This window comes from Amblyraja radiata, chromosome 1, assembly GCF_010909765.2.
Source record: "Amblyraja radiata isolate CabotCenter1 chromosome 1, sAmbRad1.1.pri, whole genome shotgun sequence".
Classification (NCBI taxonomy): domain Eukaryota; kingdom Metazoa; phylum Chordata; class Chondrichthyes; order Rajiformes; family Rajidae; genus Amblyraja; species Amblyraja radiata.
Genome location: NC_045956.1, coordinates 34915947 through 34942440, shown reverse-complemented (window position 1 = coordinate 34942440; position 26494 = coordinate 34915947). Strand labels below are relative to the sequence as shown.

The window sequence follows — 26494 nt, the reverse complement described above, 5'->3', positions numbered from 1 at the left end:
AGAATGTAGGTGAACAGAGGGATCTGGGAATAACTGTGCACAGTTCCCTGAAAGTGGAATCTCATGTAGATAGGGTGGTAAAGAAAGCTTTTGGTGTGCTGGCCTTTATAAATCAGAGCATTGAGTAGAGAAGTTGGGATGTAATGTTAAAATTGTACAAGGCATTGGTGAGGCCAATTCTGGAGTATGGTGTACAATTTTGGTCGCCTAATTATAGGAAGGATGTCAACAAAATAGAGAGAGTACAGAGGAGATTTACTAGAATGTTGCCTGGGTTTCAGCAACTAAGTTACAGAGAAAGGTTGAACAAGTTAGGGCTTTATTCTTTGGAACGCAGAAGGTTAAGGGGGGACTTGATAGAGGTTTTTAAAATGATGAGAGGGATAGACAGAGTTGACGTGGAAAAGCTTTTCCCACTGAGAGTAGGGAAGATTCAAACAAGGGGACATGACTTGAGAATTAAGGGACTGAAGTTTAGGGGTAACATGAGGGGGAACTTCTTTACTCAGAGAGTGGTAGCTGTGTGGAATGAGCTTCCAGTGAAGGTGGTGGAGGCAGGTTCGTTTTTATCATTTAAAAATAAATTGGATAGTTATATGGATGGGAAAGGAATGGAGGGTTATGGTCTGAGCGCAGGTATATGAGACCACATCTGGAGTATTGTGTGCAGTTTTGGTCCCCTAATTTGAGGAAGGACATTCTTGCTATTGAGGGAGTGCTGCGTAGATTTACAAGGTTAATTCCCAGGATGGCAGGACTGTCATATGCAGAGAGAATGGAGTCGGTGGGCTTGTATACTCTGGAGTTCAGAAGGATGAGAGGAGATCTTATTGAAACATATAAGATTATATCAGGTTTGGACACGCTAGAGGCTGGAAACATGTTCCCAATGTTGGGGGAGTCCAGAACCAGGGGCCGCAGTTTGAGAATAAGGAGTAAGCCATGTAGAACGGAGACGAGGAAACACTTCTTCACACAGAGAGTTATGAATTCTGTGGAATTCTCTGCCTCAGAGCGCTGTGGAGGCCGGTGCTCTAGATACATTCAAGAGAGAGCTAGATAGGGCTCTTAAAGAGGAGCCAGGGGATATGGGGAGAAGGCAGGAAAGGGGTACTGATTGTGGATGATCAGCCATGATCACATTGAATGGCGGTGCTGGCTCGAAGGAGCAAATGGCCTACTCCTACTCCTATTGTCTATTGTCTATTGTCAATTGGCTCATCCGTAGAAACATAGAAACATACAAACATAGAAAATAGGTGCAGGAGTAGGCCATTCGGTCCTTCGAGCCTGCACCGCCATTCAATATGATCATGGCTGATCGTCCAACTCAGTGTCCTGTACCTGCCTTCTCTCCATACCGCCTGATCCCTTTAGCCACAAGGGCCACATCTAACTCCCTCTTAAATATAGCCAATGAACTGGCCTCAACTAACTTCTGTGGCAGAGAATTCCACAGATTCACAACTCTCTGTGTGAAAAATGTTTATCTCATCTCAGTCCTAAAAGACTTCCCCCTTATCCTTAAACTGTGACCCCTTGTTCTGGACTTCCCCAACATCGGGAACAATCTTCCTGCATCTAGCCTGTCCAACCCCTAAAGAATTTTGTACGTTTCTATAAGATCCCCCCTCAATCTTCTAAATTCCAGCAAGTACAAGCCGAGTATATCCAGTCTTTCTTCATATGAAAGTCCTGACATCCCAGGAATCAGTCTGGTGAGCCTTCTCTTTACTCCCTCTATGGCAAGAATGTCTTTCCGCAGATTAGGAGATCAAAACTGTACACGACACTCCAGGTGTGGTCTCACCAAGGCCCTGTACAACTGCAGTAGAACCTCCCTGCTCCTATACTCAAATCCTTTTGCTATGAATGCCAACATACCATTCGCTTTCTTCACTGCCTGCTGCACCTGCATGCCTACTTTCAATGACTGGTGTACCATGACACCCAGGTCTCGTTGCATCTCCCCTTGTCCTAATCGGCCACCACTCAGATAATAGTCTACTTTCCTGTTTTTGCCACCAGTGGATAACCTCACAATTATCCACATTATACTGCATCTGCCATGCTTTGCCCATTCACCCAACCTATCCAAGTCACTTTGCAGCCTCCTAGCATCCTCCTCACAGCTAACACTGCCCCCCAGCTTCGTGTCATCCGAAAACTTGGAGATGTTGCATTCAATTCCCTCGTCCAAATCATTAATATATATTGTAAATAGCTGGGGTCCCAGCACTGAGCCTTGCGGTACCCCACTAGTCACTGCCTGCCATTCTGAAAAGGACCCGTTTGCTCCTACACTTTGCTTCTTGTCTGCCAGCCAGTTCTCTATCCACATCAATACTGAACCCCCAATACAGTGTGCTTTAAGTTTGCATACTAATCTCTTCTGTGGGAAAGCCTTCTGAAAGTCCAGATATAACACATCCACTGTTTCTCCCTTATCCACTCAACTAGTTACATCCTCGAAAAATTCTATAAGATTCGTCAGACATGATTTCCTTTTCATAAATCCATGTTGACTTTGTCCAATGATTTCACCACTTTCCAAATGTGCTTCTTGATGCTAGACTAACTGGTCTGTAATTCCCCGTTTTCTCTCTCCCTCCCTTTTTAAAAAGTGGGATTACATTAGCTACCCTCCAATCCTCAGGAACTACTCCAGATTCTAAAGAGTTTTGAAAAATTATCACTAATGGATCCACTATTTCTGGGGCTGCTTCCTTAAGCACTCTGGGATGCAGCCTATCTGGCCCTGGGGATTTAATCGGCCTTTAATCCATTCAATCTACCTAACACCACTTCCCGACTAACCTGGCTTTCACTCAGTTCATCCATCTCATTTGACCCCCAGTCCCCTGCTATTTCTGGCAGATTATTTATGTCTTCCTTAGTGAAGACAAAACCAAAGTAGTTATTCAATTGGTCTGCCATGTCCTTGTTCCCCGTGATCAATTCAACTGTTTCTGACTGCAAGGGGCCTACATTTGTGTCAACTAATCTTTTTCTCTTCCTATATCTATAAAAACGTTTGCAGTCAGTTTTTATGTTCCCTGCCAGTTTTCTTTCATAATCTATTTTCCCTTTCCTAATTAAGCCCTTTGACTGGACTGAATTTCTCCCAGTCCTCTGGTAGGGTGCTTTTTCTGGCTAATTTGTATGCTTAATTTTTTGTTTTGATACTATCCCTGATTTCCCTTGTTATCCACGGATGTATTACCTTCCTTGATTTATTCTTTTGCCAAACTGGGATGAACAATTGTTGTAGTTCATCCATGCAGTCTTTAAATGCCTTTCATTGCATATCCACCGTCAACCCTTTAAGAATCAATTGCCAGTCTATCTTGGCCAATTCACATCTCATATCCTCAAAGTTACCTTTCTTTAAGTTCAGAACCCTTGTTTCTGAATTAACAATGTCACTCTCCATCCTAATGAAGAACTCAACCATATTATGGTCACTCTTGCCAAGGGGCCACGCACAACAAGACTGCTAACTAACCCTGTTCAAAAGGGAACTGCAGATGCTGGAATATCGAAGGCACACAAAATTGCTGGGGAAACTCAGCGGGTGCAGCAGCATCTATGGAGCGAAGGAAATGGGTGACGTTTCGGGCCGAAACCCTTCTTCAGACGGGTTAACTAACTTAACTAACTAAGCTAACTAACCCTTCCTCATTACTCAATACCCAGTCTAGAATAGCCTGCTCTCTCGTTGGTTCCTCTACATGTTGGTTTAGAAAACTATCCCGCATACATTCCAAGAAATCCTTCCTCAGCACCCCTGCCAATTTGATTCACCCAATCTATATGTAGATTTAAGTCACCCATTATAACTGTTTTACTTTTGTTGCGTGCATTTCTAATTTTCTGTTTGATGCCATCCCCAACTCCACTACTACTGTTAGATGGCCTGTACACAACTCCCACTAGCGTTTTCTGCCCCTTAATGTTTCGCAGTTCTACCCATATCGATTCCACATCCTCCAAGCTAATGTCCTTCCTTTCTATTGTGTTAATCTATTCTCTAACCAGCAACACTACCCCACCTCCTTTTCCATTCCATTCCATTCCTCCTGAATATTGAATATCCCTGGATGTTCAGCTCCCAGCCTTGGTCACCCTGGAGCCATGTCTCCGTGATCCCAACTTTATCATATTCATTAATAACTATCTGCACATTCGACTCATCCACCTTATTACGAATGCTCCTCGGATTGCGACTGGGTACTCTTCCCGGGAGCTCTTTGTAATCCCAATGGCTTGCAAATGGGAAATGCCGAGGTAAGGACCGATTTCCCACTTGGTAGAAGATGTCTCCAGTCCCATAGCAACCGCCAAATCCATCTGCTGGACTCCCAAACTCTCTATTGGATGGATGGGCCGTACATAAAGAGGGTGACCGTGCAGTGGGGAGGTTCTGCATCTAAATGTAGATCAGACAAAATGTATAGGAAAAAACAGCAGATGCTGATTTACACCAATGATAGACTCAAAATGCTGGAGTAATTTAACGGGACAGGCGGCATCTCTGGATAGAAGGAATGTGTGACGTTTTGGGCTTATCTTCAGTGTAAACCAGCATCTGCAGTTCTTATATCACCCTCTCTATCTCTCGTTTGCCTCACCCCTGACTCACAGTCTGAAGAAGGGCCTTGACCAATAATGTCACCTACCAGCATTTTGTGACTATCTTAAATGTTTAGCAAGATGCAGGCAAATGGCCTGGAAGAGAGACCAGAATAAGATGCAATGTCAAATTCCCATCTACAGAGGATCAGTTCATCTCATTTTGGTGGTGTTTAGTTTGTGCCCAGTCTGTATTAGAGAACTTTATGCGTAGGCTTATTATTGTCACGTGTACTGAGATAAAGTGAAAAGCTTTGTTTTAAAAGGTATCAAAGGTCTTTTATTGTCACCTGTACCAATTAAGGTACAGTGATATTCGAATTACCAATCCGCCGTACAAAACAAGACACACAACTACATAAAAGTTAACATAAACATCCACCACAGCGAATTCCTCACTGTGATGGAAGGCAATAAAGTGACCTTCTTCCCTCATTTTTCTCCTGCAGTTGGGGCAGTTGAACCATCTGTCGGGGCAATCGGAGCTCCCGCAGCCGGCGGTCGAAGCCCCCACATTGGGGCGATCCAAGCTCCCGCGTCGGGGTGCTCCAAGCGCCCGCAGCCTGCGGTCGAAGTATGGTGAAGCGTCTCAGGCTGCGAGTAGCATAAAATAACACTGCATCAAGAGAGTCAGAGTGGACAGCTATCTGCAGAGCCAAAAGAGATGGGGGAGATATTGAACAATTTCTTTTCTTCGGTATTCATCAAGGAGAAGGATATTGAATTATGTGAGGTAAGGGAAACAAGTAGAGTAGCTATGGAAACTGTGAGATTCAAAGAAGAGGAAGTACTGACACTTTTGAAAAATATAAAAGTGGATAAGTCTCCAGGTCCTGACAGGATATTCCCTAGGACATTGAGGGAAGTTCATGTAGAAATAGCAGGTGCTATGACAGAAATATTTCAATTGTCATTAGAAACGGGAATAGTGCCGGAGGATTGGCGTACTGCGCATGTTGTTCCATTGTTTAAAAAGGGTTCTAAGAGTAAACCTAGCAATTATAGTTTGAAGTCAGTGGTGGGCAAATTAATGGAAAGGTTACTTAGAGATAATATATATAATCAACTGGATAAACAGGGTCTGATTAGGAACAGTCAACATGGATTTGTGCCTGGAAGGTCATGTTTGACTAATCTTCTTGAATTTTTTGAAGAGGTTACTCGGGAAATTGATGAGGGTAAAGCAGTGGATATTGTATATATGGACTTCAGTAAGGCCTTTGACAAGGTTCCTCATGGAAGGTTGGTTAAGAAGGTTCAATTGTTGGGTATTAATGGTGGAGTAGCAAGATGGATTCAACAGTGGCTGAATGGGAGATGCCAGAGAGTAATGGTGGATGGCTGTTTGTCAGGTTGGAGGCTGCTGACTAGTGGGGTGCCACAGAGATCTGTGTTGGGTCCACTGGTGTTTGTCATGTACATCAATGATCTGGATGATGGTGTGGTAAATTGGATTAGTAAGTATGCAGATGATACTAAGATAGGTGGTGTGGATAATGAAGTAGATTTTCAAAGTCTACAGAGAGATTTAGGCCATTTGGAAGAGTGGGCTGAAAGATGGCAGATGGAGTTTAATGCTGATAAGTGTGAGGTGCTACATCTTGGCAGGACAAATTAAAATAGGACGTACATGGTAAATGGTAGTGGATTGAGGAATGCAGTTGAACAGAGAGATCTAGGAATAACTGTGCACAGTTCCCTGAAGGTGGAATCTCATGTAGATAGGGTGGTAAAGAAAGCATTTGGTGTGCTGGCCTTTATAAATCAGAGCATTGAGTATAGAAGTTGGGATGTAATGTTAAAATTGTACAAGGCATTGGTGAGGCCAATTCTGGAGTATGGTGTACAATTTTGGTAGCCTAATTATAGGAAAGATGTCAACAAAATAGAGAGAGTACAGAGGAGATTTGCCAGAATGTCGCCTGGGTTTCAGCAACTAAGTTACAGAGAAAGGTTGAACAAGTTAGGTCTTTATTCTTTGGAGCGCAGAAGGTTAAGGGGGGACTTGATAGAGGTCTTTAAAATGATGAGAGGGATAGACAGAGTTGACGTGGATAAGCTTTTCCCACGGGGAGTAGGGAAGATTTAAACAAGTGGACATGACTTGAGAATTAAGGGACAGAAGTTTAGGGGTAACATGAGGGGGAACTTCTTTACTCAGAGAGTGGTAGCTGTGTGGAATGAGCTTCCAGTGGAAGTGGTGGAGGCAGGTTCGATTTTATCATTTAAAAATAAATTGGATAGTTATATGGACGGGAAAGGAATGGAGGGTTATGGTCTGAGTGCAGGTAGATGGGACTATGGGAGAATAAGTGTTCAGCATGGACTAGAAGGGCCAAGATGCCCTGTTTCCATGCTGTAATTGTTATATGGTTATATGGTTATATCTGGTTAACCCAGAGAACACGGTCCCTCATTGATGTGGGAAGGAGCAGAACTGCAGATGCTGGTTTGAACCGAAGATAGACACAAAATCTGGAATATCTCAGTGGGTCAGGCAGCATCTGTGGAGAAAAGGAATGGGTGACATTTAGGGTCGAGACCCTTCTTCAGACTGTGAGTCAGGGGTGAGGGAAACGAGAGTTATGGAAGACATTTGAAAGCAGCCGATGATGTCTGCCTACTATGTTCTGTTGTGCTGAAGCAAAGCAAGAATTTTATTGTCCGATCAGGGACACATGACAATAAACTCTCTTGAATCTTGAATCTCTTGAATCTTGAATCAAGGAATAGTAGATTGGTTCATTCGAAGATAGACACAAAATGCTGGAGTAACTCAGCGGGACAGACAGCATCTCTGGAGAGAAGGAATGGGTGACATTTTGGGTCGGGACCCTTCTGCAGACTAGAATGGTTCATTGTTGGCAGGGGAGAAGATGACAACAAGGCATACAATCAGTAAAATTAATCTGGACAGTGTAATCAAACCCGAAACATCACCTGCCCCTTTTCTCCAGAGATGCTGTCAGTCCCACTGAGTTCCTCCAGCCTTTTGTGTCTATCTTCGGTTTTTCATTGATCTTTGACATTGCCCTCCATGGTAAGTAGAGCCTTTTGGTATGCAGGACTTGTTTTCTCATGACCATATGATGGTGGGGAGGTCAGTACCCCTGATGGACCGGGCAGTGTCCACCACCTTTTATAATCTCCTTCTTACCTGGGCTTTCGAATTGCCGAACCAGGCCGTGATGCAACCAGTCAAAGATGCTGCCATGTACAGGTCAACCACCGATTTTCCGGCACCCTTGGTTCCAGAGCCTTTCTGGATTATCCTTTTTGCCGGACAAAAAGAGGTCATGGTCTCCGAGGGGAGTTCAATGGTACTGGAACAGTCCACCTAGGCCGCCGGTGGGCCGAGATATCGGCCCGCAAAGTTGGCCGTGGAAGTCGGCATTGGAACGGATCTGCCGCCTCTGGCCGCAGGGGGCAAATTCATCCCGCCGATCGGCACACAAGTCCCGATGAGGTTAAGATCAGCCACCTCACCCGGCCTGGGTACCACATTTTCGGGGAGAATTCTGGGGGCATTTCAAGAGCATATGTGCACAGCTTGCTGATAGTGTTTGAGGTACTTTTCCCGGAGTTGGGATCGAATCCAACCTTTCTGTTCTGGGTCTCCTCCATGGCCAGAGTGAGGCCCACCGCATATTGGAGGAGCAGCACCTCATAGTTGCTTGGGTAGTTTACACCCCAGCAGTATGAACATTGGCTTCTCCAATTTCAGGTAGTCCTTGCTTTCTCCCTCCTTCCCCTCCCATTCCCAGCTCTCCCACAACCTACTGTCTCCGCCTCTTCCATTCTTTTTCGTGTCCCCCCCCCGACATCAATCTGAAGAAGGGTCTCGACTCAAAACGTTGTCTGTTCCTTCGCTCCATAGATGCTGCATTACCCGCAGATTTTCTCCAGATTTTTTGTCTACCAATGGGATCCGACCACTGGCCACATCTTCCCATCTCCTCCCCTGTGGGCTTTCTGCAGAGACCGCTCTCTCCGTAACTGGTCAATTTGTCCCTTCCCACCCAAACCAGCCCCTCTCCTGGCACTTTCCCTTGCAGTAGCAGGAAATGCTACACTTGTCGCTTTACCTCGCCCCTTGACTCCATTCAAGGACCCAAGCCGTCTTTCCAGGTGCGGCAGAGGTTCACCTGCACCTCCTCCAACCTCATCTATTGCATCCGCTGCTCTAGGTGTCAGCTACTCTACATCGGTGAGACCAAGCGTAGGCTTGGCGATCGTTTCTTCCAACACCTTCGCTCGGTCGGCAATAACCAACCTGATCTCCCGGTGGCTCAGCACTTCAACTCCCCCTCCCATTCCGAATCAGACCTTTTTGTCCTGGGCCTCTTGCATGACCAGAGTGAGCCCCACCGTAAATTGGAGGTGCAGCACTTTATATTTCGCTTGGGCAGTTTACACCCAAGCGGTATGAACATTGATTTCTTCAATTTCAGGTAATCCCTGCTTTCCCCTCCCCTTCCCAGCTCTCCTTCAATCCACCTCTTCCTTTCTTCTTCCCGTCCCCCACACCCTCACATCAGTCTGAAGAAGGGTCTTGAACCGAAACGTCACCTATTTCCTTCGCTCCATAGATGCTCCAACATTTTTGTCTACCCATTCACACAAGTTCTGTTATCCCACTTTACTCACCCACTCCCTCCACATTAGGGGCATAAGAGATTAGTATGCAAACTTAAAGCACATGGTATTGCGGGTTCAGTATTGATGTGGATAGAGAACTGGCTGGCAGACAGGAAGCAAAGAGTAGGAGTAAACGGGTCCTTTTCACAATGGCAGGCAGTGACTAGTGGGGTACCGCAAGGCTCAGTGCTGGGACGCCAGCTATTTACAATATATATTAATGATTTGGATGAGGGAATTGAATGCAACATCTCCAAGTTTGCGGATGACACGAAGCTGTGGGGCAGTGTTAGCTGTGAGGAGGATGCTAGGAGGCCGCAAGGTGACTTGGATAGGTTGGGTGAGTGGGAAAATGCATGGCAGATGCAGTATAATGTGGATAAATGTGAGGTTATCCACTTTGGTGGCAAAAACAGGAAAGTAGACTATTATCTGAATGGTGGCCGATTAGGAAAAGGGGAGATGCAATGAGACCTGGGTGTCATGGTACACCAGTCATTGACAGTAGGCATGCAGGTGCAGCAGGCAGTGAAGAAAGCGAATGGTATGTTGGCATTCATAGCAAAAGGATTTGAGTATAGGAGCAGGGAGGTTCTACTGCAGTTGTACAGGGTCTTGGTGAGACCACACCTGGAGTATTGCGTACAGTGTTGGTCTCCTAATCTGAGGAAATACATTCTTGCCATAGAGGGAGTACAGACAAGGTTCACCAGACTGATTCCTGGGATGGCAGGACTTTCATATGAAGAAAGACTGGATAGACTTGGCTTGTACTCGCTAGAATTTAGAAGATTGAGGGGGGATCTTATAGAAAATTACAAAATTCTTAAGGGGTTGGACAGGCTAGATGCAGGAAGATTGTTCCCAATGTTGGGGAAATCCAGAACAAGGGGTCACAGTTTAAGGATAAGGGGGAAATCTTTTAGGACCGAGATGAGAAAAACATTTTTCACACAGAGAGTGGTGAATCTCTGAAATTCTCTGTCACAGAAGGTAGTTGAGGCCAGTTCATTGGCTATGTTTAAGAGGGAGTTAGATGTGGCCCTTGTGGCTAAAGGTATCAGGGGGTATGGAGAGAAGGCAGGTACAGGATACTGAGTTGGATGATCAGATGATGCAGGCTCGAAGGGCCGAATGACCTACTCCTGTACCTATTTTCTATGTTTCTATGTTGACAGAGTACTATGTTTACATATTCTGTTATGCTGCAGCAAGTAAGGATTTCATTGTTCTAACTGGGACGTGAGAGAATAACACACTCTTGACTCTTGACTTACTCTGTTAATGTGTGGGATAGAACTAATGATTCTGGTGATTATGTGATTCTTGTCCTGCTGGACCTATCTGCTGCCTTTGATACAGTGGATCATGATATTTTAAGTATCTCGGTTACAGCACCTAGTGGGCATTTGTGGTAGTGCCCTGGAATGGTTCAGATCTTATCTGGCAGACAGAACTATGTGTGTAAGCCTTGCTGGTTTTGAATCCTCCTCCGCTCCTCTGTCATATGGGGTTCCACAGGGTTCAATTTTAGGGCCCCTGCTTTTCTCACTGTACTTACTTCCTCTGGGTTCCATTCTTAGAAAGCATGGCATCTCTTTTCATTGTTATGCTGATGATAGTCAGATATATGTGCCGCTGAAGAAGAAAGATGCTTTCTCAGTCAAATCACTTCTGTCATGTCTTGATGACATTAAATCCTGGATGGCCCTAAACTTTTTTAATTTTAATGAAAAGAAAACAGAAGTGATAGTGTTTGGTCCCAATGGCTGCCGTGAACCTCCCCCTGTTGACTTGGGCCCCTTGGCACTGTATGTGAAGCCAATAGTTTTAAACTTGGGTTTTAAGATGGACAGTGATTTTAAATTAGATCGTCAAATAGGCGCGGTAGTTAAGTCCAGCTTCTTTCATTTAAGGCAGCTGGCAAAGGTGAAGCCCATTCTTGAGCGGCAGCATTTTGAAACAGTAATCCATGCCTTCATTACGTCTCGGCTGGATTACTGTAACGCACTTTATTTTGGAGTTAGCCAATCTTCCCGTGCACGTCTCCAGTTGGTTCAGAATGCTGCTGCTCGCCTTTTAACTGGAACACGTAAGAGGGAGCACATAACGCCAATTCTGGCCTCCCTCCACTGGCTGCCGGTGTACTTTAGAGTTCATTTTAAGATTCTTTTATTTGTTTTTAAATCTTTAAATGGTCTCGCCCCGCCTTACCTCTCTGAGCTGCTTCATCCCTACGCTCCTGCTCGGTGCCTCAGGGCAGCTGATCAGCTGCTCCTGGAGGTACCGAGGTCTAAGCGGAAGCTCAGAGGGGATAGAGCCTTCTCTGTTGCTGCTCCGACATTATGGAACACTCTACCGTTGCACATCAGACAGGCCCCTTCACTGTCCATTTTCAAAACTAGTCTTAAAACCCTTTTCTATTCCTTGGCTTTCGCCCCTGCATGAGACTTTGCTCTTGTTTTAGTGTTTCTATTATTGTTTTTTATTGTTTTTACTGTCTTTTAATGTTTTTATTGTTTTGTTTTATGTTTATGATTAGTCATGTACAGCACTTTGTTGCAACAGTGGTTGTTTTTAAAGTGCTCTATAAATAAAGTTCAGTTCAGTTCAGTTCAGTTCAGTAGTGTACGGGTGATCGATGGTCGGCGTGGACTCAGTGGGCCGAAGGGCCTGTTTCCACGCTGTATCTTTAAATTAAACTAAAAACAATAAAACCAAAGGGAGTCTAAAGAAGGGTCTCTACCCAAAACGTCACCCAATTTCTTCTATCCAAAGTTTCTGGCTGCTCCATGGAGTTCCCCCGCACAATTAAAGCATGGAATAGTCTTCACCCTACCATAGTTACCCAACCAGATGCAACTAAATTTAAGGTACCTCTTTTTTCCCCAAGAACCCTTTTTTGTTTAAGTCCAAGTCAAGAGTCAAGAGAGTTTTATTGTCATGTGTCCCAGATAAGACAATGGAATTCTTGCTTGCTACAGCGCAACAGAACATGTAAACATAATACAGAACAGGAGATAAAATTTCAGTGTGTTTATATACCATAGACCATATATGTACACAATAAATAAACAGATAAAATGCAACAGGCTGTTATTGTTCAGCCCTCCACCACCTCCAGTTTAAATTCCATTTAGAATATTTATGGACCAGGAAACCAGAAGCAAGAGTTACTCCAGATCCAGGGTCAGGGAATGATTCTGCGTTGGTTTTCAGAGGTCGCAGCGAGGCGGCGAACGGACAGCAATGGCGGCCAGATCTCCCACAATTCAAAGCGAGGGAGAAAAAGCCCAGCGCCGACCAGTTGCCGTGGCAGCGCGCATGCGCAGGGCGGCCAATGACGTGCTGGCCATCGTTGTGCGCATGTGAAGGGGGGAGGATATGCTGGCCGTAGCAGTGCGCATGTGCAAGGTGGCCGGCCATGCCAGCAGATGAGGAGCGAGCGAAGAGCGGAGACCTGGACATGTATACGGATGGCGGGCGGAGACAGAGATTGGCAGACAGAGAGAGAGAGAGAGAGGGGGCCCCGCCCAGAGTTGAACGGCAGGTGTTCTGCCTTGGCCAGAGGCAGCCTAGATTTCGAGGCCCTAGGCTTCAGCCTATGAAGCCTAGTGGTAAATCCGGCTCTGCGAGGCCCCCCTAGATCTCGAGGCCCTATGCTTAAGCTTGTCAAGTTTATACGTAAATCCGGCCCTGAGTATATAAGATCATGAAAGGAATAGATTGGGTAAATGCAGTTGAGGAAATCGAGAACCAGAGGCTTACGGTTTGGGGGTAAAGATTAAATAGGAACCTGAGGGGCCTTTTTTACACTGAGGATAGAAGTTGTATGGAGCGAGCTGCCAGAGGAGGTAGTGGACTATAACAATATTTAAAACACATTTGGATGGATAGGGCAGGTTTAGAGGAATATGTACCAAATACAGGCAGGTGGGACTAGTGTAGCAGGGACATGTTGGTCAGTGTGGGCAAGTTGTGTTGAGCTTCCACACTGTGTCTCTCTTTGAGCATGTCCTTCGAGTTATAAATTCACTACCACTATCGAACTATCCATGTGAAACCACTGGCTTACTATTTTGAGCGATTTCCATACATCACACAGAGGGGTAATAATGCAGAGCTCAGGCAACCGATTAAGTAATCAATTATTCCTACTCCGCAGCACGCCCCGTGTAATAATAAATTTTACTTCGGAGTCACGTGAGTGACTACGTGAAGACCCCGCCAGCACGCATGCGCGACATATCGTCTAACGCATTGCGCAGCGACTGGCGGGGCGAAGTGTTCCCCCGCAGCGGCAAGATTTAAAAACGGGACCTGCAGGTAAGTTTGCTAATCTGAGGTCGTGTTTTGTGCTCTGTTTTCTGTATTGCAGAAGGAGAGCTATGGACAAGGGAAATAAATCCAAACGGGTCGCGCCTAGGCTGGCTGCGGGGGACCGCGAAAGCACGGGCAGTCAGCAGCGACCTGCGGCACCTGGATTGCAATCTATGCAATCAACAGTCACCGACATGGCACCTGCACAGTCGGAACCAGCGCCGCGGACTGGGGGAAAAGCCAAGCAAAAGTCAGCCAGGCCGGTTGACTTGGACGAGTCGGGCCAGGAAGACTCGCTGCCGGGGAGCAGTGGAGGTGACCGCATATCCCGCATGGAGCGGTTGATGGAGCAGATGCTCCAACGTGACATATGGAGTATTGTCACCATGGGGGTCCTGGGACACCCATGGCAGTACCTTACCAAGGGCTGCATAATGCATCTCCCTCGACAGAGGGGAGCATTACGGGCCAGAGCTGGGCTGGCCCCTAAGACACCGGGAGTGTGCTAGGGGTGCAGGATCCACAAAAGCTGCTCGGTGTGGTCTCAAAGTTTGCGATGCCAGCGCAAACAGAACAGCTGTTACAGCCAAAGTTGGCAGCAAGCATAGATTACCTTTCATTCAATCAGCTGCAGGAACAAGTGTTGAATGAAACAACAGCTAAATATATGGCACCAGAGAACTGTTTCTCACTGAATGTTCCTGCAGTAAACAGTTCTATCTGGGGTTACATCGGTGTAGGCATCCAAGCCCAAGAGGTGAAGATGCAGAAAATACTAAAACTGTTGACTTCGGGAATAACAGCGTTTGCTCCATCGGTGGATGGAACAGAGATGTCAGAGATACAACAGGATGCACTAGCACCCCTACGCATCCACCAGGAGGCAACTACACCAGGACGCTGGTGAAAGCACGGATGCCGCACAACCAACCCCGAGGTCTTTTTTAGGCCACAGCCCAGAGCGACCTTCGTGGAAGATGCGCCAACCCCGCACTCCGGCGCCTCATCCTCAGAAGAGGCAGAAGCAGAAGAAATGAACACTCCACCGGTAACCATGGAGGTAGGTGGGTCTGGTTCATTACTAACTGGGAGTAGGTTACACCTGTTTTGGGAGGCATGGAGGTCTATAACTACTGACCCTTATATACTACATTGTATTCAGGGATACGAAATTGAGTTTATTCATAAAGACATTCCCCCAGTTCAACATGTGTCTAGCCGAGTGTTTGTTCTTTCACAACAGGAAAAACTGGAAGGTCATGCAGAGCTGGGGAGGCTATATGCCAAAGGAGTAATTGAGAGATCCCAACACGACTCTCTAGAATTTGTATCCAACATTTTCACAAAAACTAAAAAAGATGGTGGATGCCGCATCATCATTGATTTGACTGAACTGAATACTTTTGTAAAGTATATTCATTTCAAGATGGAAACCTTTGTTACTGCCAAACAATTGATTTCCGAAGGTTACTTCATGGCTTGCATCGATCTAAAAGATGCATACTATTCGGTACCTATACAGAAGGATCATCGCCGATATCTGACGTTTAACTGGATGGGGCAGCTTTGACAGTATAAAGCGTTGCCTAATGGTTTAACATCAGCCCCCAGACTATTTACTAAGATATTAAAACCAGCCTTGGCATTTCTCCGAAAACAAAAACATATTGTCATGGCATATCTTGATGATATATTAATTGTGGGGGAAACCCCGGATTTAGCCAAATCAGTTGTATCAGCTACCAAACTATTGTTTGAAAAACTGGGGTTTATCATCCATCCAGATAAATCTAAGTTGACGCCTTCTTCAACTATGGATTATCTGGGGTTCACAATTGATTCTATCCACATGTCTGTAACTTTGCCAAAGATCAAGGCAGCACACTTAATGGAGGCCTGCAACAACCTGGTTGTCACCAGTCAACCATCTATTCGACAGGTAGCAAGTGTAATTGGAAAACTTGTAGCTGCATTTCCAGCCACACAATTTGGACCTTTGCATTACCAAAATCTACAAAGAGCAAAGGTGCAAGCACTAAAACTGGTCATTTGACCAACCAATGCAATTATCAATTAAAGCAATTTTGGAGTTACAATGGTGGAGGCAAAACATACGGCATAGCTCCAGCCCCATCATTATCAGTAACCCATCAATTATATTACAAACTGATGCCAGTGCTCACGGTTGGGTGCTACTAATACTATATCCAGTTGTAGGGGTAGATGGGAAGCACATGAAGCATTTTTACTACAAACACTGGATATAAATTATTTAGAGATGTTGGGTGCGTTCTATGGGCTAAAAGCATATTGCTCAAAAATGCACCATCTGCATGTCCGCCTACAAATTGATAATACCACAGTGGTGGCATACATTAATCATATGGGTGGAATCAAATCGATATCATGTGACAATCTGGCTAATACAATTTATCAATGGTGTATCAATAGACATATTTGGATATCAGCTACTTACCTACCAGGTAAACTCAATACAGTGGCAGACACCAGGTCACGAAAATGTAATGACAACACCGAATGGATGTTGGACCACAAAGTATTTGCTGATTATATAATGCAATATGGAACACCAGATATCGATCTATTTGCATCTCGACTGAATAACCAGTTACCAACATATGTCGCTTGGGAACCAGACCCTTGGGCAGCAGCAATGGACGCTTTCTCGCTGGACTGGGGAAAAATTGTTTTTCTATGTTTTCCCCCCCTTCTGCCTCATCAGTCGTGTCTTACGCAAAATACAACAAGACTCTGCGTCAGGTATTTTGGTGGTACCCGACTGGCCTACACAGCCATGGTTCCCTGTGGTTCTCGACATGGTCTCAGAACCATGTATGCCCATCCCCAAACGGCCGGATTTGTTGGTCCATCCTGTGACACGCGAGAGTCACCCATGCCATGACAGGATCAATCTGTTAATTTGCAGAATTTAAAAAGACCACTTCTGGACCTGGGGCCGACGGACAGAACCATGAATATGATCACGGTGGCATACCAAGAATCTACCAAGAAGCAATATCTCTCATACATCAGGAAATGGGAGATATATCGTACAAGGACTGATATTTCGTACAATACAGCTTCTGTAACCAATGTTCTGGAATTTCTGGCCAGCTTTCATTTTGATGAAGGTCTCAGCTACAGTGCTATTAACTGTGCCAGGAGTGCCTTATCAGCATACTTATGGAAGGGATTAGGACAGCACACTGTGGGATCTCACCCTCTAGTTTCCAAGCTAATGAGGGGTATCTAAAACACGAACCCTCCTAGAGCAAGGTATTCTCAGATATGGGATGTTAGTGTTGTCCTTACGTTGCTCAGGGGTTGGTCACCAGCAACGTCCCTGTCCTTGGAGAAACTGACTCTAAAAACAGTCATACTGATGGCACTGGTCTCGGCTCAACGAGTCCAGTCCCTACATAAATGAAGACTGGATATTATGGTTATTTCAACCAACAAGATAAATTTTCACATCTTGGAATTGGTAAAACAAAACAGGCCAGGGTCATCAGGCCTTAAACGAGAATTCCGAGCATACCCAACTGATACCCGCCTATGTGTTGTGACACACCTGTTACAATATAGAGAGACCACTAAAAATCTTAGAGGCAATGAAATGGGGATATTGACCAGCCATAAACAGCCTCATAATAGGGTATCAACGCAAACCATATCTAGGTGGCTCAGACAGGTATTGGGAGCTGCAGGGGTGGATACTGACACTTTCAAATCTCATTCCACCAGGGCTGCAGCAACATCGGCAGCAAGGGAAATGGAAGTACCAATGGACCACATCCTGGGTACAGCAGGATTGTCTATGGAGAAGACCTTCCAGCTATTTTATAATAAGCCGATTACCAAACCTGCGGTATTTGCAGAATCAATTTTAAGTTCTGTATTATGATTTATCCCGAATGAAAGGGATCATTATTATTCTTTGTTAAAATAAATTCACTATTGTTTTGAATTTCTGAATCATGTTTGAATACGATAACATACTTCCTCCTTTGGTCAACTACGGCAGTGAGTGAAGCATGGACTCGTTCCACGGCATGAAATCACAGATCTTTAAAATCTTCACGTAGTCACTCACGTGACTCCAAAGTAAAATAGTAAGATTAAACGAGAACTTACCAGTTTGAAGTCTGATCTTTATTTTATGAGGAGTTACGTTGAGGGATTACGTGCCCTCCACGCCCACCCTCTATCATAAAGGTCAACTGGTATTCTAGTTTCTCTAATCTTACTATGTTTATTTCATCTACTGTTGTCTGTGATTTCACACCGCTGCTTTGAAGAATGTCGCGCATGCGTGCTGGCGGGGTCTTCACGTAATCCCTCGACGTAACTCCTCATAAAATAAAGATCAAACTTAAAACGGGTAAGTTCTCGCTTAATCTTACTATTAATAGACGCTCTGTTTCATTATGTGATTATTTAGAATGCGCAAGACATTTTTGGCTGCAATCTTTCGTAAGTAACGACTGCGCCACATTCTCGACAAAAGGTTTTGTGCAGCAACATTAATTATATCCTGCCACTTCACCATCCAAATGCCGAATTAAACTTTACGGCCTTGTCGATTTATGTGCTTTTGATTTGTGTCGAGATTTACTTTGGTAGTCTGAAGAAGGGTCACTCATTCCTTCTCTCCAGAGATGCTGCCTGACCCGCTGAGTTACTCCAGCTTTTTGTATCTATTTACGACAGATGTTGCCAGGACTTGAGGGCCTGAGCCATAGGAGAGATTGAGCAGGTTTGGTGTGCAGGAGGGTGAGGGCTGACCTTAGAGAGGCGTACAAGACCGTGAGGGGAATAGATAAAGTGAATGCAGTATGTTACGCAGGGTTTGGGAACCAAGAACCAGAGGTTGAAGGTTAGATGAGAAAGATTTACTTTCAGACCCGAAACGTTACCTGCCCCTTTTCTCCCGAGATGCTGTCTGTCCCGCTGAGTTCCTCCAGCCTTTTGTGTCTATCTTTGGTTTTTCTTTGATCTTTGACATTGCCCTCCATGGTGAGTAGAGCCTTTTGGTTCCAGAGCCTTTCTGGATTATCCTCCGAGACTTTACTGGAGAACCTACCTGATCTCCCGGTTGCTCAACACTTAATTCTCCTCCCATTCCCACACTGACCTTTCTGTCCTTGGCCTCCTCCATTGTCAGAGTGAGGCCCAGCGCAAATTGGAGGTAGGGTTTGGACGATCAAATTGAAATTAGATTCCTTGAAGTTGTTGCCAGGAGATCTGTTTAAAGAAGTTTAAATAATTTAGTGGGTATAGCATGATCATTCGCTGCAGCTCACTGCATTGGTCATAATTAGCAATGTTGGATACATGTAAACATGTATAATTCCAGAGGCCTGACATTAGGGTGGTTGGAGGTGTCCTGTAGTCTGAGACTGGTTTCACAATTGCTGCTAGTCAGAGGGTGGTGATTGTGTAGATTTCTTTGCCACAGAAGGCTGTGGAGGCCTTAAATGGATATTTCAAAGGCAGAGATAGATAGATAGATTTTTGTTTAAGAAAGAAACTGCAGATGCTGGAAAAATCGAAGGTAGACAAAAATGCTGGAGGAACTGTGAGTGTGAGGCAGCATTTATGGAGAGAAGGAATAGGCAACGTTTCGGGTCGAGACCCTTATTCAGACTGACAGAGATAGATTTTTGATTAGTACGGGTGTCAGGGTTTATGTGGAGAAGGCAGGAGAACGGGGATAGGTGGGAGAGATAGATCAGCCATGATTGAATGGTTGAGTAGACTTGATGGGCCGAATGGCCTAATTCTGCTCCTATCACTTATGAACTTATGAACAGCTCAAATTTTGCCTGGGCAGCTTACACCCCAGCGGTATGAACATTGACTTCTCTAACTTCAAGTAGCCCTTGCTTTCCCTCTCTCTCCATCCCTCCCCCTTCCCAGTTCTCTCACTAGTCTCACTGTCTCTGACTACATTTTATCTCTGTGCTGCCCATTCCCTTGTCATCAGTCTGAATAAGGGTCTTGACACAAAACGTCAACCATTCCTTCTCTCCAGAGATGTTGAGTTACTCCAGCATTTTGTGTCTTATCTTCGATTTAAAATACATTTTGACAGGTCTGGAAATAGGAAAGGTTGAGAGGGATATGGGCCAAATGCAGGCAGGTGGGACTAGAGTTTGTACGTTCTCTCTGTGACTGTGTGTGTTTGCTCCGGGTGCTCCGATTTCCTCCCACATTCCAAAGATGTGCAGGTGTGTAGATTAATTCTGAAAATTGCCCCCAGTGAGTAGGGTAGACTTAGTGTAGGGGTTATCGCTGGTCGGCGCGTACTTGGGCCGAACGGCCTGTTTCCATGCTGTATCTCTAAAGTAAGCTGAGATGGAATGACAGTGCATCATTTCACCACGTTGAGCAATACTCTCTGTATCATGGACATCACCACAATCCCATTTACTTGTCCATCTTATGTTAACACCTCAGGTAACATTGACCCCTCGCTCATATGTTACAGGAGGAGAATTAGGCCATTCGGCCCATCAAGTCTACTCCACCATTCAATTATGGCTGATCTATCTTACCCTCTCAACCCCATTCTCCTGCCTTCTCCCCCATAACCCCTGACACTCGTTCTAATCAAGAATCTATCCTTAAAAATATCCAATGACTTAATAATAATAATAAATTTTATTTGTTGGGCGCCTTTCAGACATCTCAAGGACACCTTACATAGATTAACAGGAATATAAACATATAATCAGAGTAAAATAAATAATAAAGACATCACAGAGACACAAACTAAAAACAGAATTCAGTCCAAAAACAGAAAATCAAAAACACAATGTGAAGAGAGAGCAGCGGCAGCCAAAGCGCGCCAGCGTCCACTATCCCTCCACGGCAGCCATCTTGGACAAAGACTAACAGGATTACGTAGAGACAGAAAATCATCCCCCCACAATGGTTACCACTGTGGGGGAAGGCACAATGTCCAGTCCCCAACCCGAAGTTCACCCCAAAGTCAGGCCTGCCACCGCAGTTGCCTCTATGGAGGCCCGATGTTCCTGGCCGTTCTCACCGGGTGGTCATGCCCCGGCGTCGTGGGAGAGTCCTCTCAGCGGCTGGGCCACCTGGAACAGCCGCTTCCAAGCAGTAGACCGCGGCTTCCGAAGCCGACAAGGCCGCGCCGGTTTGAAGCTCCCAGGCTCCCGATGTTGAAATCGGCGCCGCCCGCTCCGCTCCGCAGACCCGCAGCCCGGAGGTGTTGCTCTCGGTGGTCCAGCTCACCGGAGCTTCAGCGCGTCGCTCCAGCGCTGCGACCCAGGCAAGTCATCGCCCGCTCCGCTCCACGATAGCGCTCCAGCGCTGTGCCGTCAATTTCTCCAAACGGACGAGACAGGACTAACTAAAAAACTTTTAAAAAAGCGAGTTTAACGGACGGCTGCTGGTTAGCAGCCGTTCCTCCAAGATAGCTCCTCCTCCATATTGAATGGCGGTGCATACTGTGGACTTGGCCTCCACAGCCGCCTGAGGCAATGAATTCCGCAGATTCACCACCCTCTAACTAAAGACATTCTTCCTCATCTCCTTCTTAAAGGAATGTCCTTTAATTCTGAGGCTCTGGTCCGAGACCAGGGGTTGCCAACCTTTTTCATCTCATTTACCCAGGCAACTTTAATAACACATTACAATATTATTTCACTTATTTATGAACAACTATTGATGAACAGATGCCGGTATACCAGAACCAAACACAGTCAGTCAAAGAAAAAAACAATGTACAAATCCAGATTCAATAAATTTGCCCTCTGGGTACGCGAAATTTACCCTCTGGGGCAAATTTATCCCAGGTTGGGAAGCCTTGTCCGAGACTCTCCCATGAGTGGAAACATCCTATCCACATCCACACTGTCCAATCCTTTCACTATTTGGTGCATTTCAATGAACACCAGCGAGTACAGGCCCACTGCCGTCATAAATGCTCATCATAGGTTAACCCACTCATTCCTGGGATCATTCTTGTAAACCTCCTCTGGACCCTCTCCATAGCCAGCACATCCTTCCTCAGATATGGTGCACAAAATTGCTCACAATACTCCAAATGTGGCCTAACCAGCGCCTTATAGAGCCTCAGCATTACATCCCTGTTTGTGTATTCTAGCCCTCTTGAAATAAATGCTACTATTGCGTTTGCCTTCTTTATCACCGATTTGTCTTGCTGATTACCTTTTTGGGAATCCTGCACCAGAACTCCCGTCCCTTTGCACCTCCAATTTCTGGATTCTCACCCCATTTAGAAATTAGTCTATGCCTTTTTTCCCCATTCACCTTTCTCTCAAACTCTGTTTTAGACCATTCCTTGAACTCCCGTTTTTAACATGTTCATAATTCACTCTGCCATAATTTGTTTCTGGCATCCTTATCCATCTCAATTAGCTCCTATCCCCCACATATGTTGAATCCTCCTTAGTTTAGTTTTAGAGATACAGCACGCTAGTTCTATGTTATTCTACACACTCGGGAACAATTCAAAGAAGCTAATTAACATTAGAGCTGCCGCCTCACAGCGCAAGAGGCCCGGGTCAGTTTAGTTTATTGTCACGTTTACCGAGGTACAGAGAAAAGCTTTTTGTTGTGTGCTATCCAGTCAGTGGAAAGACAATACATGATTACAGTAGAGCCATTTACAGTGTACAGATGCATGATAAGGGAATAATGTTTAGTGCAAGATAAACCCAGTAAAGTCTGATCAACGATAGACGAAGGGCCATCAATGAGGTAGACAGTAGTTCAGCACTGCTCTCTGGTTGGGGTAGGATAGTTCAGTTGCCTGATAACTGCTAGGAAGAACCTGTTCGCCGTCACCGCTGCTGACACCGCCACTGACACCGCCGCCGACAGGGCCACCAACACCGCCGCTGACACCGCCGCTGACACCGCCGCAGACAGGGCCGACGACACCGCCGCCTACACCGCCGCTGACAGGGCCACCGACACTGCCGCCGACACCGCCGCCGACAAGGCCACCAACACCGCCGCTGACACTGCCGCCGTCACTGCCGCCGACACCACCGCTGACACTGCCGCCGTCACTGCCGCCGACACCACCGCTGACACCGCCGCAGACAGGGCCGACGACACCGCCGCCTACACCGCCGCTGACACCGCCGCTGACAGGGCCGATGACACCGCCAAAGACACCGCCGTAGACACCGCCACAGATATGGCCGCCGACAACGCCGCAGACAGGTCCGATGACACCGCCGCAGACACGGCCGCCAACACCGCCACAGACACCGCCGCAGACACGGCCGCCGACACCACCGCTGACACCGCCGCAGACAGGGCCGACGACACCGCCGCCTACACCGCTGCTGAAAGGGCCGATGACACCGCCAAAGACACCGCCGTAGACACCGCCACAGATATGGCCGCCGACAACGCCGCAGACAGGTCAGATGACACCGCCGCAGACACGGCCGCCAACACCGCCACAGACACCGCCGCAGACAGGGCCGACGACAGGGCCACATACACCGCCGCAGACACGGCCGCCAACACCACCACAGACACCACCGCAGACAGGGCCGACGACAGGGCCACATACACCGCCGCAGACACGGCCGCCGACACTGCCGCAGGCAAGGCCACCGACACCGCCCCCGACAGGGCCACCGAAACCTCCGCAGACACAGCCGACGACACTGCCGCAGACACTGCCGCAGACACCGCCGACGACATTGTCACAGACACTGCCGCAGACACCGCTGACGACACCGCCGCAGACACCGCCGACGACACCGCCGCAGGCACTGCTGCAGACACGACCGACATCACTGCTGCCAACACGGACACCGACACGGCCAACTGCACCGCCACCGACACCGCCGATGACACCGCTGACACCGCCACTGACATGGCCGACGACACGACCGACAACACGCCTGAGGAGCTGCAAAGAAAGGTAATGGAGACCCTCTGCCTCATGTATGGCATGGTGGTGCAGTGGTAGCATTGGTACCTTACTGCACTTGCAGCGCCAGAGACCTGGGTTTGATCCCGACAATGGGTACTGTCTGTACGGAGTTTGTACGTTCTCCCCGTGACTTGTGTGGGTTTTCTAAGGGCTCTCTGGTTTCCTCCCACACTCCAAAGACTAAAAGCCCTGTCCCACGGTACGAGTTTATTCCAAGAGTTCTCCCGAGTTTAAAAAAAAAAAAAAAACCTCACGGTAAGCACAGAGAATGAATGTTGCGGGTACGTCGGAGCTCGGGGACGTCTCTTAGCGGCTTGTAACGCTAACTGCAGGTACTCGGGAAGACTCACTAACTGCAGGTAAGCACGGGAAGACTCGTGAAGATTTTTCAACATGTTGAAAAATGTCCACGAGATCTCCGAGTACCGACGAGTGGCCATTACCGTAAATCTCCGAGTTCGAATCAGGGCAAACTCGGAAGAGCTCTTGGAATGAACTCGTACCGTGAGACAGGGTTTATACAGGTTTGTAGGTTAATTGGCTTGGTATAAATGTAAATTGTCTCTAGTGTATGTGGGGTAGTGTTAAGGTGTGGGGATTGCTGGTCAGTGCGGACTCTGTGGGCTGAAGAGCTTGCTTACCTGCTGTGTCTCTAAAACTAAAAAAACAAAAACACAGCCGTGAGGAGCTGTAGCTGCCTGCGTACTTTTTAAAAAAGACGCAAAGTGCTGGAGTAACTCAGCGGGGTGCAAGTGTCCCAGCCTGACGTTTCAAGCACAAAATGTTTTACGATGAGACTGTTCTAACTTTGTGAAAACAAAATGTTTTCCCAGAATACTGCCTGGATTAGAGGGCTTCAGCTACAGGGAGAGGGTCGGATAGACTTGGATTGTTTTCTGTGCCATGACAGAAGATGAGAGACTTGGCAGATGTATATAAAATTATGAGTGGTCCAGATAGGGCAGACAGTCAGAATCTTTCTCCTCCAGACTGCAAATGTCCAAGCCAACACCTATCCACATCCTCCAGAGATGCTGCCTGACCAGCTGAGAGTATAGTTCAGTTTATTATTGTCACGTGTACCAAGGTACAGTGTAAAGCTTTTTTGTTGTGTGCTAACAAGTTAGCGGAAGGACAATACAGGATTACAATCAACCCATCCACAGTGTACAGATATAGGATTAAGGGAATAACGTTTAGTGCAAGGTAAAGTCTGATTTAAGATAGTCTGAGGGATAGTTTAAGAATAAGGGGTAATTAATTTAGAACGCAGATGAGGAAAAGCTTTTTCACACAGAGAGTTGAGAGTCTGTGAAATTCTCTGCCTCAGATGGTGGTCGAAGCCGTTTCTCTGGATGTTTACAAGAGAGAGCTGAACAGAGCTCTTAAAGATAAGAGGATATGGGGAGAAGGCAGGAACGGGGTATTGATTGTGAATGATCGCCATGATCACAGTGAATAGAGGTGCTGGCTCGAGGGGCCGAATGGCCTACTTCTGCACCTGTTGTCTATTGTCTTCAATTAATAATAATGAATGAATAAAAATGTTATTAGCCAAGTATGTCCACATACAAGGAATTTACCTTGGTGCTTTGCTCGCAGGTAACAACAAGATATTCAGTAGACAATTAAAAATAAAACATTATAATTGAAACATGCGAAAATAAAGCACCAGAGTAAAAAGTGGCTACAGTCTTTTGGTTGTTGAATAGAGCTACTGCTCATGGGAAGAAGCTGTTTTTTTGTCTGGCTGTGGCAGCTTTGATAGTCCGGAGTCGCCTCCCAGAGGGAAGTGATTCAAAGAGTTTGTGGCCAGAGGTGAGAGCGGCAGCAAACATCTGGCAATGCAGTAGATGGTAGGTGGGGACTGCTCTCTGGTTGGTGATAGGATGGTTAGAACATAGAACAGTACAGCACATGAACGGGCCCTTTGGACAACAATGTTTGTGCCGAACATGACGCCAGGTTAAACTCTCATCTGCCTGTACATGATCCATATCCCTCTCTCCCCTCTACTTCCACGTGCCCACCTAAAAGCTTCTTAAAGTGTCTGCCTCCACCACCACCACAGGTCAAGCATTCCAGGCCCCCACCACTGCCCCACGCATCCCCATTAAACTTTCCCCCACTCACCTTATAGCGATGCCCTCTAGTCTTGGACATTTCCAACCTGGGGTAAAAAGATCCTGAGTGTCTCCCCTAACTGTGCCTCTCATAATTTTATATACTTCTAACTGGTCTCCTCTCAACCTCCAACATTGCAGAGAAAACAATGCAGGTCTATCCAACCTCTCCCTGTAGCTAAAGCCCTCGAATCCAGGCAGATTTCTAGTAAAACGTTTAGTTTTCAAAAAGTTAGAACCTTTTCCTCGTAAAACGTTTTGTGCTGCACACGTCCATCTAACTCGTTCCAATGAGGGGTGGACGCAAGGAACTGCAGATGCTCGTTTCCCTAAAAAGACAAAGTGCTGGAGTAACTCCGCAGTCGCTGGGGGCCTGGTCTGGAGAACGGCAGGTTTGTGATCTTGTGTGGAGGTCAGGTAAGTGGAAGAGCTTTGATTGAGCGTGTGGATCCTGAGGAAGGATAGAAGCTGAGATCTATGCTGACCTATTCCAGCACTTTGTGGTGCAGCGGGAGAGTTGCTGCCTTACAGCGCCAGAGACCCATGTTCGATCCTGACCACTGGTGCTGCCTGTATGGAGTTTACGTTCTCCCTGTGACTATGTGGGTTTTCCCCGGGTGCTCCGGCTTCCACCCACGCTCCAAAGATGTGCACGTTTGTAGGTTAATTGGCTTCTGCAATTCATAAATTGTCCCTGGTGTGTAGGGTAGTGTGGGGATCGCTGGTTGGTGTGGACTCGGTGGGCTGAAGAGCCTGTTTCCGCACTGTATCTGTAAAGTCGCTCAAATAAGACTTGGCTGCTTTTTAAGCA

General features: G+C 46.4%; 1 long non-coding RNA gene across 1 annotated transcript; it reads right to left on the bottom strand.

The window, feature by feature from the left end:
- Positions 1–5162: 5162 nt before the first annotated feature.
- On the bottom strand, positions 5163–23394 carry LOC116972711. Its single transcript, XR_004411873.1, has 3 exons — positions 23236–23394; positions 18528–18538; positions 5163–5226 (listed from the first exon to the last, which is right to left on the bottom strand). It is a non-coding gene; the product is annotated as an uncharacterized LOC116972711 (long non-coding RNA).
- Positions 23395–26494: the final 3100 nt, after the last annotated feature.